Source organism: Aythya ferina (assembly GCF_964211825.1).
Source record: "Aythya ferina genome assembly, chromosome: 7".
Lineage (NCBI taxonomy): Eukaryota > Metazoa > Chordata > Aves > Anseriformes > Anatidae > Aythya > Aythya ferina.
In genome coordinates this window covers 12,999,012-13,017,079 of record NC_140302.1, presented here as the reverse complement: position 1 = coordinate 13,017,079, position 18,068 = coordinate 12,999,012, and the positions used below count along the sequence as shown (strand labels likewise).

The 18,068-nt window shown below is 47.5% G+C and overlaps 1 protein-coding gene across 7 annotated transcripts in view; it reads left to right on the top strand.

The window, feature by feature from the left end:
- Nucleotides 1–7,156: 7,156 nt before the first annotated feature.
- ZMIZ1 (zinc finger MIZ-type containing 1) overlaps nt 7,157–18,068 on the top strand; it is a 352,041-nt gene continuing 341,129 nt past the window's right edge. For 5 of the 7 annotated variants that reach the window (XM_084526379.1, XM_084526380.1, XM_084526370.1 and 2 more), the window contains exon 1: nt 12,662–12,760. The gene's annotated coding sequence lies outside the window, so the exon portion shown is untranslated. Of the gene's footprint in view, nt 7,298–12,661; nt 12,761–13,108; nt 13,129–18,068 lie in introns of those variants that run through there. The other 2 variants (XM_084526374.1, XM_084526375.1) reach the window with 2 other exon arrangements.

The following is an 18,068-nucleotide window of genomic DNA, read 5'->3' as shown; positions in this document are numbered from 1 at the left end:
ACCAGTCGGCATCTCTTATCCAAACATGTCTGCTATGAGAGAAGGGCAAGGGCAAGCCACTCCGTGCGGTACGAAATAACCCATTCCTTGTCTCAGGAAAGGGAGGGTGAAAAAGAGTAACTGTACGAAGAAATGATGCTCTATCTGCCTGTCTTTTGTCCTGCAGCACAAGGTCTGTTGCCGTTACTCCATAAAAACTAGAAAACAGAAGTCTAATTGCTGGTAGCATCGAAAGTATGTGCCTCACACAAATTATAGTTTGCAGATAACCCTGGGAGGTGACTGCAGTGCTTATTAAAGGAGTATAGCTGTGTCAACGATAGCTGTGCTCAGCCTACTCTAGTTGCCTGTTATCCTGTAAGAGCTGTTCCAGTCCCATTCCTATGGGAAGGCTTTCAGTGAGATGACCGGGTGCCAGGGCTGCTCATCCCCAGGACACAGCCCTGTGTGGCATGGAGTGCTGGTGGGATGTGGCAGGAGCCCTCCAGCAGACTAAAAACAGTCCTGGGGGGATCCAGCTCTTCATGGAGGGGTGCATGAACTGACAGAGACCCCACCACCTTTACTGCCACTGCAAGCTTTAAGCATAAGGACTCATAGTAAGCCCTCGCAGTATTCAGCCGCAGTTCCTAGTCAATGGGAATTGTTCCTATTAAACTGAGAGTGCAGCTGATCTAATATTTGAAACTCCTCTTAAATATAAATATTGACATGGTTTAAGGGGATAAACCACAATGACTGGATTCTTGCTAAAAACTTTTTAAGATAAAAATAACTTTTTACAAAGTTTTCACAGTGTTTTCAGACATCATTTCCTGTGATAAAATAGAAAAGGGGGTTTTCCCCTTTGAGACTCTCCTTATGTAAAATATAACTCTCATAAAATTACACATCAAGTGGCTCTGTGTTTAACTTATTAATGGGCAGTAAATGATGTCACACTGGTGGCAAAGAGAGAAATAGGTTAAATTTTCCAAAGCCATATACTTTAGTGCTACCAACACAAAGTTGCTGGTCCTGAAATGTAATTACTCAGCTACTTTTATTTCTGGTAAGCACAGATTTCTTAGCTTGCTTCTCTGCATCGGTGATCCCAACTGTAAAATGGGAATGATCAGTACAAGAACTAGAAAAGCATTTACAGGTGCTGATTAACCCAGTCCTTACTGCACATTCCCACTCCACAGCAGCAGCCTTCTCTTCATCCACCACTGTCTGCATGTGACAGTGAGAACCAGCCTCCTCACGCACAGGATGGCTGGTGTGGGGAGATGAGAGGATCAGGCGCTCCCACACCTCTGAAGCAGCTGGGAGAAGCTAGGGTGAAGCCAGAGAGAAGCTGGCCCTGTGCACACACAGCATGCCCCAGGATGGCCTGGCTGCTGGGAAGATGCTGGGGCTACTAGAGAATGAAAGTGGAGATAATATTAGATAGCTATCAATATTACAAAAGCCTTTGAAATCAAAAGAACCTCCAAAAAAGCTCCCAGTTTTCTCTGCAAAAATCCTTGAGTTCAATCTTTGGCTTAGTAAACTGTTTCTTTTAGCAAAGCAAATTCAAAAATGCCACAGTGATGAACAATGTAATAAAGAAAGCCATCATATTATTCTTGAATGAGGTTTAATAAAAATCAAATAAAAGCAATTATATGAATTTTCAAGAGGATCACCTCTTCCTTCCCTGAGGTATGAAGCAGAATGAATTCAGGAAATCATTAGAATCAGAAACTCAAGCTGCACAACAGAGCCAGTGTTTGCGGTACAAAGACAAACAGAAATCTCTTCCCAGGCTAGCAGCCTGGTTGCTGAGGCTGGCTGAGTGGAAATTCCACCTATGGGTGAAGGAGGGTAATTAAAGAGGCACAAGAATTTCTTTGTAGTAGGGCTGGCTTTTCTACTCCAGAGCAGCCTTCAGCTTTTCAGTTATTCTTGTTCTTCTTTATTCATGCAAAAGATGGACATAGTGAAATACAGCTGCCCACAGATCTCTGTAAGCAGGTCCATGTGAACTGATAGCCATTAACTGGTACCACATACCACTTTCTGCTCTGTTACACCAGTGTATATATCCAGAGGTCCAAATTTACCATTTTCTCCTACCTTATGTAGTCATGTAGGTTGATGGAGAGCATTTGCAAACCACCACCAAACAGGGCCAATACTAAAAGACTTGTCTTTACACATTCCAGTTGGAAAATACACTTTGAGAGAAATCCAAATCTTTTGTGAGAATGTGTTGTTCCCAATGACATTTTCAAAAGCAGAGAGCAGAAATTCATTATTTCAACATTCTCATTTATTCTGATAAGAGGAAAACATTTCATGCTGACTCTCATTTCAGTTGCTTTTGTTTTCAATGTTATGGTAAACTAAGTATTGCAATATTGATATTACTGTTTACGATTTTGACGACAATCATGGTTATACAAATTTTTACAAGAAATCTTCAATGTGCCAACTTGCTCTTTCAGATTCAGAACAGAAACAAATTCTGAAATAGAAATCTTACTATTGAACTAAAACATATAGCTAAATTAGACACACACTGCCTGGAAGTCAGATGCAGAGCAAATCCCTTGCTTTCAGAGGAGCAGCTTTTGCTTGCTGCTTATTCCAAGAGAAGAGAGGTATGTCCTCCACATTATAAAGCACCTGTGGATGCTAACAGACTATTTAAAAGGTGCAGGTCTTATTCTGTTTGACTAACATTTATAAATGACCTGATCTTTGCAAAGGAGGGTGCCTGAAGTTGAAGGGAAGAGGTGGAAGCTAGACGGTGTGATCAGGTGCTGTATTTTCACTGTGAATGAACTTCTGTTCTTGGTCAAATCATTTAAGGGCTTGATTCAGTCTTGTAGACCTTGGTCCTTGCATGTCTCATGTAATCACTTCTTAATGTGAGTCAGATTCTTGCTTTGAAGTCAAACTCTCCATGGCAGCCCAACAATTAATTAGTAGAGCAGACACTGAATTAAAATGCACCAACAATATTGACTTTGGTCAAAACAATTTAAAAGGAGAAACATAACAACTCAAAAATAAGACCCAAGGAAGTAGAGATAGGGAGAAAAGAGCCTCTGATCCTAATCTTGCAACAAATTGTATGCAAATGGTGCCTTGGGCAAGCCATGGGGCTGTGCGAGTTTTCCTGTTAAGTATTTTGTGGAATTTGGGCCTTAACTTCATGTCACAAATGTGGAGAAAAACGCTTAAGTGGAGGGAGGTTTGTCTCTGCTCCTATTGATGCCCTGTGGGATTCATTGTTCAACTGCCTGAAAAGAACAGCAACAGACTCCTTGTTATGTATGTTTTATAATTCTTGGAATGAGTGCTGTTTTGCCAAACTGCCAGTTTGCCTGGCATACGTTTTCCCCAGAGAAATGGCTAAGAACTGAGAAATGCAGGTTCTTCAAATTAAAAGAGGAAAAATTATCTTACCACAGGTGTCTAAATATTACCTGAATTATGTGAATTCCACTCTGGCAAGATGCATCTTCCTTACACCGATAAAAGAGCAAAATGATTGTTCATATATTTGAAAAGATCAGAGTCACTTCTCTCTACCAGATCACTTTAAGGAAAGATAGGAGAGAGGTTTAATCCTGGGTTAAGGTAATTCATTGTTTATTTGCTTTTTTCCACCTTTGTCATTTGAGAGGCTGGTTGTTCTGGTCGTCTGTAGAGCCAAAGTCACTGAGGACTGACCCTAAAAGATCACACATGTAGGTGAGTGTGAGTCAAGGATGGGCAGTAACAGTACAGATTGCCCCCAATTTTCTTTTACCTCTGAAAATGATAAAACAGTACAGGCAGCATGAGAATGTGAACTTCCTTCCCACAAAGATTTCTTTTAGCAAAGGTGCCTTCTGATTTCAGGACTTTGACAAAAGTACCCTGTACTCCCCAGTTTAATCTTCAAGTCCTCCTGAGCCAGTGTAGGACATAATGCTGGAGCTGTCATTGGCGACCTTTGCACTCCCCACCACATGAGACTGTAGAGCCTGAACAGAAATAATTCGAGTGGCTAGATTCCATCTGAAAGTCACAGTTGAGTTTTATTCAGTATTTCAACAACCCCCAATTGCAGCAGCCCTATAACGTATGTCATACATCGTTCCAGCTGGATTTGGGGATTTTCCGGTTTTTTAAAGGTGAAGTCCATGTAGTACTAAGTGCTCTTGAAGGCATTTCTACATGTTGGAACTATCTTTGTTCTACCTACCAGATATGATCTAACAACCATATGCCAGCTGCCAAAAGAAAAGGAAAAAAAAAAAAATCCAGAAAGGAGTATGGAAATATATGCTTGGTAGAAAGAATTTCATCAAATGTTAGGAAGCCATTAATTCAAGTCAAGCTTGCTGCATGTGCCTCTGTTTTGTTTAAACAAAACAGTGAGAAAAAAAAAAAAAAAAAAAAAAAAAAAAAAAAAAAGTAGACTCATTTACAATAACAGGAAATCAAATGGATGCTGTTTCAGCATGTATACTGGAAAATGTATATGCACAGGGATTAAATAAAAGAAAACCTCTCAGCTAAAGAAATGGCTGAAATGATTACTTTTCCACTTTCAAATTTTTGAGGGCAAGGTTGAGTGGAATAAGTGTAATTCTGCTTGGAATAATAGCATTATTCTTCTTCTTTAAAGGAGCAAGCACAGCAAACAAGCAAACGCTAGTACCCTGCCCTCCACAGCCGTGTGCTGTGGCAGAGCACACAGGCAGTGGCTGCATGGCTGTGTGTCACACTAGGGACGGAGCTACCAGGCTGGGCCTGCTCCACAATGAGAAAACTTCTTAGCAAGTTTGTGGCAGGTTAGCAAGGGCGGCACGCTCGGGTGGTTTAGCCTACATTTAAATGAGGGTGACTCAACACAGGGATTTAAAACACACGTACGCTGCGGCTGTGGCTGGCTTGTTGGAACAAGGCACCTGCCAGTGCGGTTCCCATGTTGGCAACAGGTTCAGGTACAGATTGTGGTCAGGAATTTGCACTGATTTTTGAGCAAATCCTGTCACCTAAATTTCCAAGGATATCTTCTATTTCTGGTTGCAAATATCCAGCAAGGGACACCTTCACCATTGTTCATATGTCCCAACAGTTCCTACCAAATAGCCAGTTATGCCAGCATTGCTCCTGCAGGGATCTCAGAGCAACCAGTTCATTTCACAAACACCACCCATGATGCATATCAATACACATATATTTGTATTCATTTATATCTACTTACGTTTAACAATATTTATTCATGTTGCTCATGCAGACCAAAAGAATCACACAGTAGTTTAAGTATGAAATAAGCCAGTTACTAACTGCAGGTGTTTTCATGTCCAAACTAACAATTTGAGACACTGGGGACATGATTTTCAGAAGAGATAACCTTGCAACTGTTCTTGCTAAGGGATCTGAATGTCAGCTGTACCAGCAAACTGCTTTTGCTCATCTCATTAACCAAACCTGTTTTCATAAATTAGGCAACATCCATTCACAAAAGAAGGGGCTTTCACTGGAACAGTAAAGGGGAGAGCTGGATTAGCACAAAAACATCTGCATTTCCTTCTTCTGTTGGTCTTCTAGGTCACTACAGTCATTTTACCTTTTAATGATACTGTTTGAAATGGAGCCAATGGCAGTGACCTCTCAGGTTAAAAAAAACCTGTGAAATATATTAGAAAAGCAACAGTGACCCATAGGAAATATGGAGAGAACAGATCTGTATTTGCACCATCACTAGCATTGCAACTCACATCTGGATTCTGAGATACCAAAAAGAAGTATCTGACATTGTAATTGTAGACATTGTAAATGCTTTCAGTTAACCAGTTCAGAAAAAAAAAAAATAGGGCCCAGGCAATTTATTTATTTATTTATTTTCCCTCCTATTTGTGCCCTGTATATCTTCTCCAAGTGGAGGTATTAGATTTTTCCTGCCTGTGCAAGCTCATTGTGTGGCATGGGGAGGAGCAGCAGGTCTAAGGGACCTTGCTGGAGTGCAGACTTACACAGCCTGGGTAGTCATGATGCTGGAAGCAAGTGTTTATCATACGAGTTGCCACTAGACATAAACATCCGAAAGACCTTTGGTCCTGCATTAACAAAAGTTAAAGCACTAACTTAACCTCACAATGCTGCTGTATAACAAAGACAAGCCGAAATAAATTCCCTACAGACAGGCTGAAAATATGCTACAGCTGTAACCCAACTCGCCTGCTTTCCAGTCATGACCACAAACACTGTATTCCATGAATTTTAGACACCCACTACCCGTTATCTGAAGAATGGTTCAATTTATTGTAAAACCGAAGGAAATTAATGCAACAGACAACTGTTTTAGGAATACTTTTTTTTTTTTTTTTTTTTTGTCAGAAAGACTACATTTGTATGAAATCCTCTGTACTTCTTCAAGATTTCCAGTTAACTAACAAACACGTTACTGGAAATCAAAATTTTTAAAATGACACTGTACCATCTTTAATCCCTATCAAACATGAGTGCAGACATTCTTATCACCATAGGAAATTAAAAATCCTGAAAATATGTCTACCATTAGAAACAAAGTAAGAAATAGTCAATGTCCTAGACAGTTTCTCTTGTTTAACTGGAGCCCACCAGTGAAAAGCTGTTTTTAAAATAATTTTGTATTACTAGATTTGATCTTTTTTTTTTTTAATATATTATTATTACTATTATATAGCTATGTAGCATATCCGAAATATATATCTGCATACATCTGAAGTTCCATTCAGTTCTTTCCCTTATACTTTAAATAAGCACACAAAAAAACAATTATTAGTACTTTTTTCAGAAGTAGGTGTTTGCGCATTTCAGTGTTTGTGTGAATGGGACTGCTGTTCTGCAGTTGTGGGATTTTTTTATTTCTTTTTTAAGGCAGAAAGCAACAGGAAAATTACATATTCACAAATATGTGCTTTTTTTTTTTTAATGCAAAAAAAAAAAAAAAAAAAAAAAAAAAAAAAAGTAGAACTCTGGATGATTTCTCCAGCCCAGGAAGTCTGAAAGAGGGAACTAATTACTGCCCCAGCTGTGGCTGGGTAGCCAATTTGAAACAGCTGCACTAAAAACCCCTCCTGAAATTAGTAGCTGGGGCTGGTGCCTGAGGCTTTAGTGAAGGTTGTGGAGTGTTGCTGTGCAGCTCTGGGGAAGTCTAGAGGTTGCAGGAGATGGTGCTGTGTGTCCTGCTGTGCCGTGCCATGCCTCCTGTGACCTAGCATGGCCCGTTCTGTGTCCTACCAGCAACAATTGTGGTCAGTGGTGTGCTGTGTTGTGCTGGGGTATGGTAAGGGTAGGTGCCGTGGACATGGGGCTTTTTGACCCATGTGTATAGGGTTTGGTTTAAGTGAGTAACAGTATGTGGCTGTGAGTCCTCTAAATCCTCTTAAAGTTTCCTTGCAAATCCCAAGGAAGCTCTACTTTGTGTCTTGGCTTAAATTCAGTCTTGGTAGCGTAAAGCTCTTGTGTTGGCTGTTGGAGGTGGCCCTGATGAAGCTGGGCACTTGCACGAGCGAGACTGTAGTTGTGCTGTGGGGGCCAGCAAGCACACCCCGAGTGAAATGGAGTGAGGAGGGCTGCTTCTGCCTTGGGGTGACTCGGGTTGGTGCCTTGCTTGGGTGCAAGTCCCATGAATTCAGTGACCATAAAAACAGCATCAGCATGTGGCTGAAGTGATTAAAACCTTGTACAACATTGAAGCTGGAAGCTTTGTGGTGTGAAGCATCTCCTGTGGATCCCAGCACCTCTGTTAGGCTGCTGTACCTACTGAGCAGCCCCGTGTGCTGGGTGCCCGTCTGGTGGGGCTGCTGCCAGAGGCGATGAAAGCCAGCCAAGCCTCTGGACTGCATGTATGCATCCCTGTCTGCTGCCTTGGGATGAGGAGGCATGTGCTGCACGTTTCCAAAGTCGTATTTCCTTCTGTGTCTGGAGTCATCATGGAGCATTTAATTCCCCAGGCCCTGCGTGCCCTGCTGGGCCATGGGCTGCGGCCTGGCCTGGCAGGAGGGCCCTGGGGCACCCACCTGGGCAGGTGGGGAAGCAGAGAGTGGGAGAGTACCTGAGTGTTAGTTTTAATCTGCCATGAAAAACAGAACTGTGAAGGGTTGTTGTTTTTCCTTATTATCGTTCTAACTGATAAGAGTCTGAAAGGAATTGTGCCCAGGCGTGACAGCTGTGGTTGATGAAGTGGTGTCCTCTACCCGGTTATTCATGCAAAGATTGTTGTATTTTATTTAAGAAGTGTGTTCTTCTGAGCTTCTTCCTCCTCCCCTTCCCCACTAGGTTACATGACTGACACTTTTGCCATGACAAATCCATGAGTGTTTTAAAAATTTACCATGAAAACCCTGGAGCTTTAATTATTGTGCATTTACATAATTAGTGCAAATACATGCAATTACCATGTGTACCTACACAATTACCAGCTACAATGATGTACTAACAATCCTTATTAAACTTTAGTGGGGGAGGGTTGTGCTGATTGTGTGCGTGAGCAACATCTGTAGCTTGATCCTCCTTTTTCTCTCCCTTGTTTGAAGCCGCTGTGCTTGTCTGGGGACAGGGGCTGACATGCTGGGAGCAGTGACACGCTGGAAGTAGGTCAGTCAGCTGTCCAAATTGGAGTTCATGTGAGATGAAAACATACGATAGATGCTTCCAGGATGCAGTAGCTTCTGCTGGTAGTATAACACCATCAATTCTCGATTACCTGTGGGTTCATAATCCCAAGTGTGAGGTAACTGTGCTGCATCAGTATCTGTACCTTCCCTCACATCTATGGTTCACCTGAGTGGAATCCCCCAATTTCTATCGCAGCTGCACTTTCCTTGGAGTTAGAATTAGCTGCATGAAGAGGGAGTCCTTGCGGTTGCTGTGTCGAGCTGAATGTCTACTACAGGTGTTTCTAAATGAATTATTTATCTTAATTAATCTTGGAAAGAAGAAATGTTCCAGCCCACAAATGATCTCTTGTACAACATTTGCTTCCTCTCTCATAGAAATTACTTCATGTAGAAATACAGAGCGTTAGGAAGTCGGCTGACTCGGTAGTTCTCCGTGAATTTCTCCTCCTTCTGTTGGCTCATGGACAATGAAACAGTAAGCGATGCATTAGGGACCGCACCTCTTCCTGTTGTCTTCAGTTTTTGCACTTATTCTGCTCTTCAGCTGTAAGGAATTAGTTGCCTGTCATACCTCTGAGGAAGAGCCTTACAAGGAAACTCCTTTCTGCTCCTTCTCCCTTGTGTAGTCCCCCAAACAGTGAGGAAAACAGTCTGATTGTTTCATGCACTTCACTGAGCACAGTTCAAGCCTTGATGGTCTTCTGTGCTCTTTACACACAGGCCTGTGGAGTGTATGGTCACAGAAAAGCTTGGGTTTGTTTTGTTTGTTTGTTGTTTTACCTCTCCTTAAAGCAGAGTTGCTGTAAAATGCAATAAAGTAGTACTCTGGGCTCTCAGGCATGTTTTATGACCAATATGGCAATTACTGAATAAAATCCCATGCCCCAGAATGTTTACTACTGTAAACAACTTATGGTTATTTATTCATATTTTATGATTTTTTTTCAGAAACTTTATTAACAATCTCTTGTGGTACAAAATAGGATGTGGTATAATTTTTTTTTCTAACCAACTCTAAATAAAAGGATCCATTGAGAATCTAGTTCTGAGTGTGTTTAAGGCTACATTTTACTTAGCATGATTAGCTGTGTTAGAAGGCATTATGATGTTCTGGCAAGCTCTCTCTGGTTTGAAGCAGTCCTCGCTCTCCTTATCGTTACAATAACATTTTACTCATTGCTTTCCTTTCATGTTGTCAGGCTGGCTAGTTCAGACTAAAACCTTTCACACAAACTCAGGCCAGGGTTCAACCTCGATGTTGTCCAGTTGGTGCTAGTGGTGTTAGTCGCCTTCCCTGCCTGATGGGGAAGAGCTGAAGCACAGGGGAAAGACAGAAGTAGGTCTCAGACTTCAGCATTCGTGCTCTACAAATGGCTGCATTTGTTGCTCTTTAAATCTCATTATCATTCACAATTAAAATTCAGTCAGGCTACAAGAAGACCTGCTTACTGTCAAAATCTGGTATTAGGTAGTCAAATGATATAGAGGGAAGAAACATCACTGCCTTTCTGAAATGAGAATCTGCCTTGTGGACAGCTCTGCTAACATACTAAGTGAAATGACTTTGGGGTAGTTATGTGCTTGTTTGGTTTTACATAGGGTTACTCGACTGCATTATTTGGAGCAGATAAAGAAATTGTGTTCATTCAAAATCCTTGGGTACGCTTCTGTAAGAGTGTGGTGTTGCACATAGCATGCTGGCTATCTTCCAGCTTTGATAATTATTTTCTGCTTGAAAACCTTGTCCAAGTTAAAATGCTGGGTAATGTATTGTTTTCTTCAGGTTTCTAATCCTGAAACTGTATGATGTAGCTAGGGAAAAAAAATAAGTTTAACAACAGGAGTGACTGAATCCCCTATCTATCAATCTCAGCTGCAGGAAGATGTGGAGCTTTAAGAGCAAGGCTTAGACTAGTTGAGTGACTTTATTCGAGATCCAATTTCAGTTTGAGATTTCTCAAAGTTGAGATGTGCTTGGTTCTCGAATTTATGTTTCAGTTTGGCTCTGACAGGGCACTGTCTCCTGGTGTAGAAGGACAGATCAGCATGCAGTGGGGCGACAAGTGTTTATGTCCCTGTAAAAGTACACTGTGGGCACTATATAAATAGCACGTTTACATTGCTGCGTTTCCTCAGCTCACATATGTTAAGTTCCTTCTCAGTATGTTACAATCACATGCCATGCCTTCTCTTCCTATTCTTTCAGCTCGGTTTTGTTTTTTTGAGCTGTATCCTTGACTCTTGAAGGCGTGCATCCTGGATCTCAATGCTATCTCGCCACATCATATTTTTAAAGGCTTTATTCTCTTTGCCAAACGAATCAAGTCGCTCTGCTTAAGCTAGAAGGGTGTAATGATGCTGTAAACCAGAGCTCCGATCCTTCGCAGAGGATGCCGTGGGTGCCAGCTGCCCGGTGCTTGTTCCCCTCTCAGCTCCCCGGCTCTCGTGTGTGCGGGGTGAGGGACCGGGTGCTCGCGGCAGCTGCCTGAGTGGCACCTCAGCGGAGCTTAGACCCCTGACACCACGCAACCATTGGCACCAGTGACGGCTCGGCGCAGGTAGGGCGAGCGCAGCAGGAGTTTGACGCGTAACACCCCGTAGCAGACGGGCTGCATTTCCTCAGCCACTGACATCGCGCTGCTGCTGCTCCCCGCCTGCCTCTGGAGCCCCTGTGGAGGCGTCCAGCCCGCAGGGAGCGCGGTCCGAGGGCTGCCCCGCTGCTTTCAGGCACCGCCTGCTCGGCGCGGTGCGGGGCGCGCGGCGCCTTTAAGGGGCCGGCAGGGGAGGGGAGGGGGGGAGCGGCGGCGGCGGGGGCGCGCTCGGCGCGGGGGCGCGCGCGGCCGGCTGGCAGGCAGCGGCATTGTTCGCTGACGTCACTGGCAGGCCGCGCGGCGGCCGCTCTCCAGCTCGCCTTTGTTATTCGGCGCTCCCCGGCCGGCGCCGCGGCCGCACGCAAAACGCGGAGCCGGAGCCGCGCGGGGTGGAGCGGAGCGGAGCGGCGGGGCAGCCGCCCCGGGGGCGGGGGGCGGGCGCCGGGGATCGGGGGGGGCGGCGCTGCCTCCCCCGCTGTGTGCCCCCCCCGGGCTGCGAGCAGGGGGGCGGGCACGGGGCGGGGCTGCGGGGTGTGGGGGAAAATGGGGGGGGTCTGGGGGCGGCTCGGCTCATTAGCAGCTCCTCGTAAAGCGCTGATTGTCCGGGGGGGCACCGGGGAGCAGGGCGGCTGAGGGCGGGGGGCTCCCGAGACCCCAAACACCGCCCCCCGGGGACCCCCGGCCGGAGCCGCCCCTACCCGGGGGGGCCCCATAGGGTGGCAGGGAGCCGGGGAGCAGCTGCCTCCTGCCCGCCCGGCAGCTTCTCCCCATCGCCGTGCAAAATAATAAACCAAGAAGCTAATAAATAGTAATCAATAACACGGAGCGGAGGCACCGCATGCTCGGCGGCGTGCGGGCTCCCGGGCGGCTTTCCCCCGTGGCAGGCAGGGGGAGGAGGAGGAGGAGGTGCGGGGGGGGGGGGGGGGGGTGTTCTCCTGCCTCGGGTTCGCGGAGTGGAAGGGTTTTCTCTCTCCTTTTTTTTTTTTTCCTTTTTTTTTTTTTTTTTTTTTTTTTTCGTGTGCGTGCAATCCAGGCAGCCTCCGCCGCGCCTCCCCGCCGTAAGCCCGACATTGGCGATTTTTTAACTCGCCTCCCAGCTCCTAACTTGGGGCGGCGTGAGTGCGTGTCTGTGTGTGTGTGTGTGTGTGTGTGTCGGGGGGGGTCCATCCCCGCAGGAGGCAGCTCCCTTTCAGATAGGAATCTGGGACAGATTTTGCCAGCAGCCACCGAGCGTGGCCCGCCGGCACGGAGCAGCCCGTGTAACCCGACACTCCAACTTGCCGTGCGCCCTGCGAGTTGATTCACTTACTCACCGCCGGCACCGCGCTGCCGCTCGCTGCCGTGGGCGAGGGAGAGGGGGGAGAGGGGACGGGGAGAGAGAGAGAGAGGGGAGAGAAAAAAAAAAAAGGACAAGGGTGGGGGGGCGGGGGGAGCCGGGCGAGAGGGGGAATAAAAAAATCTGCCTGGCGGAATACCCCGCTAGAGCCGCGGAGCGCTGGGGGAGCGAGGACGGTGCCTGGTGCCGAGCCCAGCCGGGTAAGTTGGGGGGCGCCGCTCGCAGCCCCCCGGGCAGGGGGCGCGGACAATGGGGGGGGGAGCGCGGGGAGCGCCCCTGGGGGGCCCGGCCCGGCCCGGCCCGGGGCGAAGTTGGCGGCGGGGGCCGGCAAAACAAAGGGGGCCGGGGCCGGGGGGGCGAGCCCCGCGGGCGAGCTGCTGGCGGCCGGCTCGGGAGCGGGGCCTCCCCGGCGGGCGGCAGGAAGGAGCCGCCGACGGCCACCCCCCCCCCCCCCCCCCCGCCGGCCTTGTCCTGCCCCCGGTGCATCTGTCCGGGGGGGCCCGGCTCGGCTCGGCCCGGCCCGGCCGCCTTTGTGCGAGGGGAGCGGCGGCGGAGCCGCTCCGGGAATGTAAACACGGCGCGGGGCCGCCGGGCTGCGGCCGGCAGCGGGGGGGGGGGCGGCGGGGCCGCTGCGAGCCGCGCCGGGGGCTGCAAACTTTGCGCCGCGCCCCGCCGGGGGTCGGCTCCCGCGGCGCCCGGGGGGGTTCGGGGGAGGTTCGGGGGGTTTTGGCCCCCCCCTCCCCCCCCCCCCGGCGGCGGGGGTAATGGAGGGGCAGGCTCCGAGCGGGGCGCCGGGCTGCGGGCGGCGCGGCGGAGCCGGGGGGGGGCGGGGGTTTGCGGCCGGGGTCCGCAGGCCGGAGCGGAGCGGGTGTCGCGGGTGCGTTTTTCAATGCGTTGAGACGGGAGAAGAGGATTTAACTTGGCAGGCTGAACAAATGCTCTATCAAAGGTTTCCTAAGAGACAGTGGGAGAGCGGGGGAGATGAATGACCCGGGGTGGTTTTAGGGTGCTACCTCTGCAGGCTGGCTTTCACAGGCGCAATGGCCATTTAGGGCTCTGAATAAAACTCCGCGCATCAGAAAGGCGACAGGCTTATAAAATTTAAAAGGGCAAAAGCCCATTAATGCTGTGGCAGGGCTCTGGCTCCCAGCTCTGCTTGAGCAGCTCCAAGCGCCTTCAAGTGCCAGAGCTTTTAAGGAATCCCCAGCAGCAGCAGCTCCCCCGGGGCTGCCGGGTGGACCTTGGCCTTGGGCAGCGGCCGACCTGGGGTAGCCTCTGCTCCCCGGCTGGGGCAGCGCGACCAAACGGGAGCCAGGCGAGGGCAGGACGGGAAGAAAGGGCCCAGGGCCGGGATGCGCGGCTCGCAGCTCTGCTGGCTGCAGGCGCCGTGCCGGTGCGGCGGGGGCACGGTGGCAGGGCTCCGAGAGCGCTGCCAGCAGCAGCAGGAAAGTTTCACAAAGGAGTCGAGCAAAATTACGCTCCGCTGACGGTCTCTGGGAGAACAAGGGTCTGTCGAACAAACGTAGTTGGTCTGCGATTCAAACTTCCACTTCCTTCTCTCGATAGAGGGAAATTTACTGTGGCATCAATCTTCTCTTGGCGGGGCCCGATTCAGGTTTGTGAATGCCAGGAGACTTGCTCTGACCTTTTTCTGTTCAAGTTGAGGATGTTGAAACACCAGCCATCAAACAAAAGACACATTGAAAGCAAGATCTGCAATGGAGCACGTGTGACTTTGAGGCTAGTTGAGTGCGTTTGGTGGCTGTTTTCCGCCGAGTTGGGGGGAGGAGGGAGAAAAAGGACGCTTATTTTTTAAATGAGATTATGGAAAACATGACTTGAAATCCTCTAAATATCCCCAAGTCAAGGACCTTTCTTTATTTCTATCTTTACTTTTAAAACGTCTTAGGAAAATGCCTCCGTTTCTTCTATTTTTTTTTTTTTTTTTTTTTTACATATGTCTAATTTGCAAATGACGAGTATATTTTTTCCCCGCAAGTGTGAAGATGACCAGAAATGTTACCGAATTTCTGATTTTTTTTTTTTTTTTTAAAAAAAAAAGCTTTAGAGAATTAAGTGACTTTCAGATTACAGCTTAAAACAATGAAAAATTCCCTGGGGTTTAATTGACAGACTCACGATTGTATCTACTCAAGATAATACTACCTCAAAAGGTGGCAGATTTAAAGATTACTCTGTAAATTGTAAGTTAAACTTAGTTTGGGCTCGGAGAATTGAAAAAGAACCCCCTCAGGACCAGTCAATGTAGGTATCTAACCTGCCGGTGGCACTCATAACAGGGACAGATGCCGTTATTGTTTGCATTGTTTACAGCCCACAATACCTTAAATGCTGATAATGATTAGAAACAATAATTGAGGCTGTGGCAAAGGATCAATGAAAACTTTGCTTCAGGAAAGAAGCGAGTTGCTGTGTGTGTATGTATGTATACACACAGTATTTGGAGCTGTCTGAGAAGTGCAGTCACCGTGCGGTTCAGAACTATGTTTTTAGAATATTTTAAGAAACCCACAGAAGATAATAGATGAGTTTCGGCATAACCTAGGATTTGTACTGATGGGCAGTGGTTACGGGGAGCTGAAAGGAGAGGGCTCCGTGCAGCGCGTTTCCATTCATAACTTTTCTTGGGAGTTGTTTGCACTTTACCCTAAATCTCCTCCACTTTTATAGGTTCCAAAGGTTCTGTGTAGACAAAGGAGGAAAAAAAAAAAAACAAACAAGCAGCCAACAACCCAAACATCTCGGGTGGCGGTTACATCACTGATACTATAGTTGGAGACAATGTTGGCGGTTTTTTTAGCAACTTGGTGTTTGTGCTAGCAGCTCTGGAGAGCCTGGTTTCTTCTCTTGAAAAGGAAGAAAAATGCATCTCGGAGGAAGTGAATTTGGCATTCGTTTTGCCTTCCCCAGTGTTTCTGGTAGGCTTCAGGTGGTGGGACCCGGCTTCCTTCCCACCCAAGGGGAGGAAAGGTGGCCATGGGTGCTGGTGGGCTGCTGCTGCCCTACCTGGGGGACCTGGCTCCCACCAGTAGCTCGTGCCTGCGATCAGAGATTTGAGCACTGTGCAATTGGCTGATTTGTTCACTCCTAGTTAGACCAATTTTTGTGAAATCCTATCCTCTATTACAGCCAAGTGACAAGGGTATTGCTGAAGAGTTGAGGGTTGGTTTACGCTTGTTCTCATCAACTGCCTGTTGTGGGATGAAGAGCATGAGTCCTCTTTATCCATTTCCATATTTTTATGAGAAAGCACCTCATACGGTGCAACAATACAGAGCACCATGGATGGGCAACGATGCGCCTGCTGCTCAGAGGTGTGCGCTCCTTTCGCTGAATTTGGCATGTGTAAGCTTTCCTGCTGATGGTAAGCGGAGGCTGTGTCAGTGGTATTAGAAATCATTTCTGCTTGAAAATGGTGTCTTTGGCTTAAAAACAAGGTTTGAGAATTGGAACGTTGCTTTGTCATATTGATTTTTCTTCTGCTTCTCTTTCTAAAAGCAAAAACTTCTTGTGTAGCAATTTCATGTTATTTATTTCAGTTGAATTACGCAGGATCATTAGCATGCCGCTTGGTTAATGTTGGACATTTTTAAAGGTGGCGCAGGCTGCAGGAGCAATGTCCAGGCAATGGGTTGTAATGGATCTGCACAGCTTGACTGTTGGAGGCAGTAGTGTATTATGAGAGCAGAGGATGGTCCTACACTTGTTTTGTGTTATTTTTGGTTCTAATCCTCCAAGTTGTGCTGGAGTTTACGTGGCCTGCAAGGGTGAGGTTTGGGGGTGTTGGTACTGTGCCACTACCCTTTATCAAGTAGGGCAAATTGCTGTGGGTGTTCTCTGTCTGGGGGGAGGGGGAAAGAAAGCTATTTTTAGGCAGGCAGGCAAAATCACTTTCCATCAAATTTCTCCTGCAAGTATCAACAGAGATTAACGTAGTTCTCGGGGAATGACTCACTCATTAAAGATCGTTCCCTTTGGAAGCCCTGGATAGGCAGTCATTCAGTCCAGGCCACCCATAATTTCCTTCAGTTGCCTCCACTTCTTAGACCTGTAGCAAAGGACAGGAAAAGTAACTTGTGCTCCTCTACCAAGTCTCAGGGCAGCCAAACACAGGCCCTTCTAGTGGGGTTGACGCCCTTCTGAATAAGGTTTAGGATCTGATGAAATACCTGGACTCAGACCCACCTGTCCTTTCGCTAGGTAATGCGATCAGTTGAGCTGTTTCGTGTAGCGTATTCATGTTGCGGTAGTGGCATAGAAGCTCTCATGTTAGCACTCCATTCAGATACATGTAGGAAGTGCATCCCTTTGTTGATAATCCGGCATTTGTTTTGACTCGGCAGAGCAGCTTTGAATTGATTCCCAAAGCGACATGGGCAGGCTGTTGGTCCAGTGTGGACGGGGGGAGGAGGGACACAAGACATCACGCCAATGCTGTGAACGTGCACGGCGCTACCGAGTAGTGCAGATTGCATAAAGCTGAGTTTGGACTGCCCCTCCTGCTCCTTGTTTGTCTTTGGAAGGAGTTAGGTTTGTTTTTTCCCTCCTGACTTTGTGTGTGTATGCCAGTGGATGGTGGCAAGCTGATTGACACAAGCGGTATGATCCTTGTGCTTGGGCGTCCTCCTGCAGCCCGCGGACCACAGCCAGGTGATGATGCTTGGCTGCCCGACCTGCTGGCCGTGCTGCCCTCCTTGCCCTGCAGAGCCCTGCTCGGCGCTGGCTGTCAGCCTTGTGGTGTTGGAGAAGAGCAGCACTGCTGCGGGTCGGACTTGGGAAGTGGGGACAGCTCCAACCTATGGATAATAGCTGGGCGTCGTCAGAGCTAGCATGAGAGTGAAAGCCACAGGCATCGTGGAAAACCGGCACGGGAATTGATTGTTGTCTTCATGCAGTTGTCTTCAAAGCTGTGGTTGTGACGCTCTGAGGTGTGCCTGGTGGCCTCTGGTGGCTTGGGCTCGCTTGCATCTGGTCAGCGCAGAGTTAAGTGGAGAGCACTGCCAGCATGGTCTGCCCAATGCACAAACGGGGGCAAGCTCTGCTCCGATCAAGTTGCAGCTCCTTGCAGCTGGGAAATACCATTTGCCATCTTTGCTGATTGGGTATGTGTTTGGGGAGTGAGAGAAAAGGAATACATTGGCAGCAAGCTTGTCTTGTCTTTGGATTTTCCTTTTCTAATGTCTTTGAGGCTGTAGGTCTGCAATGGCTGACCAGCTGGCAGTGAGTGTTACCAGTCTCTCTGTTTCTGGATGGTCTCATAGCTAATCAGAAGGGTATGTATTGGGGCTGCAGTGACATAGATATGTGGCAGAGTAGTAGGGGCTTCAGCTGGCCGCCTGGTAGCAGGAACAGTTCCCTTGATGAATATCTGCTTGTTTCTTGGCTGTAATCCTACTTCCCTCTGAGAACAGCAGAGCCTTTTAGGCTGCCCTGAAATGCATACCCTCCTCTATCTCCATCAGGAAATCTGGAAGGGCAGGTCTCTTA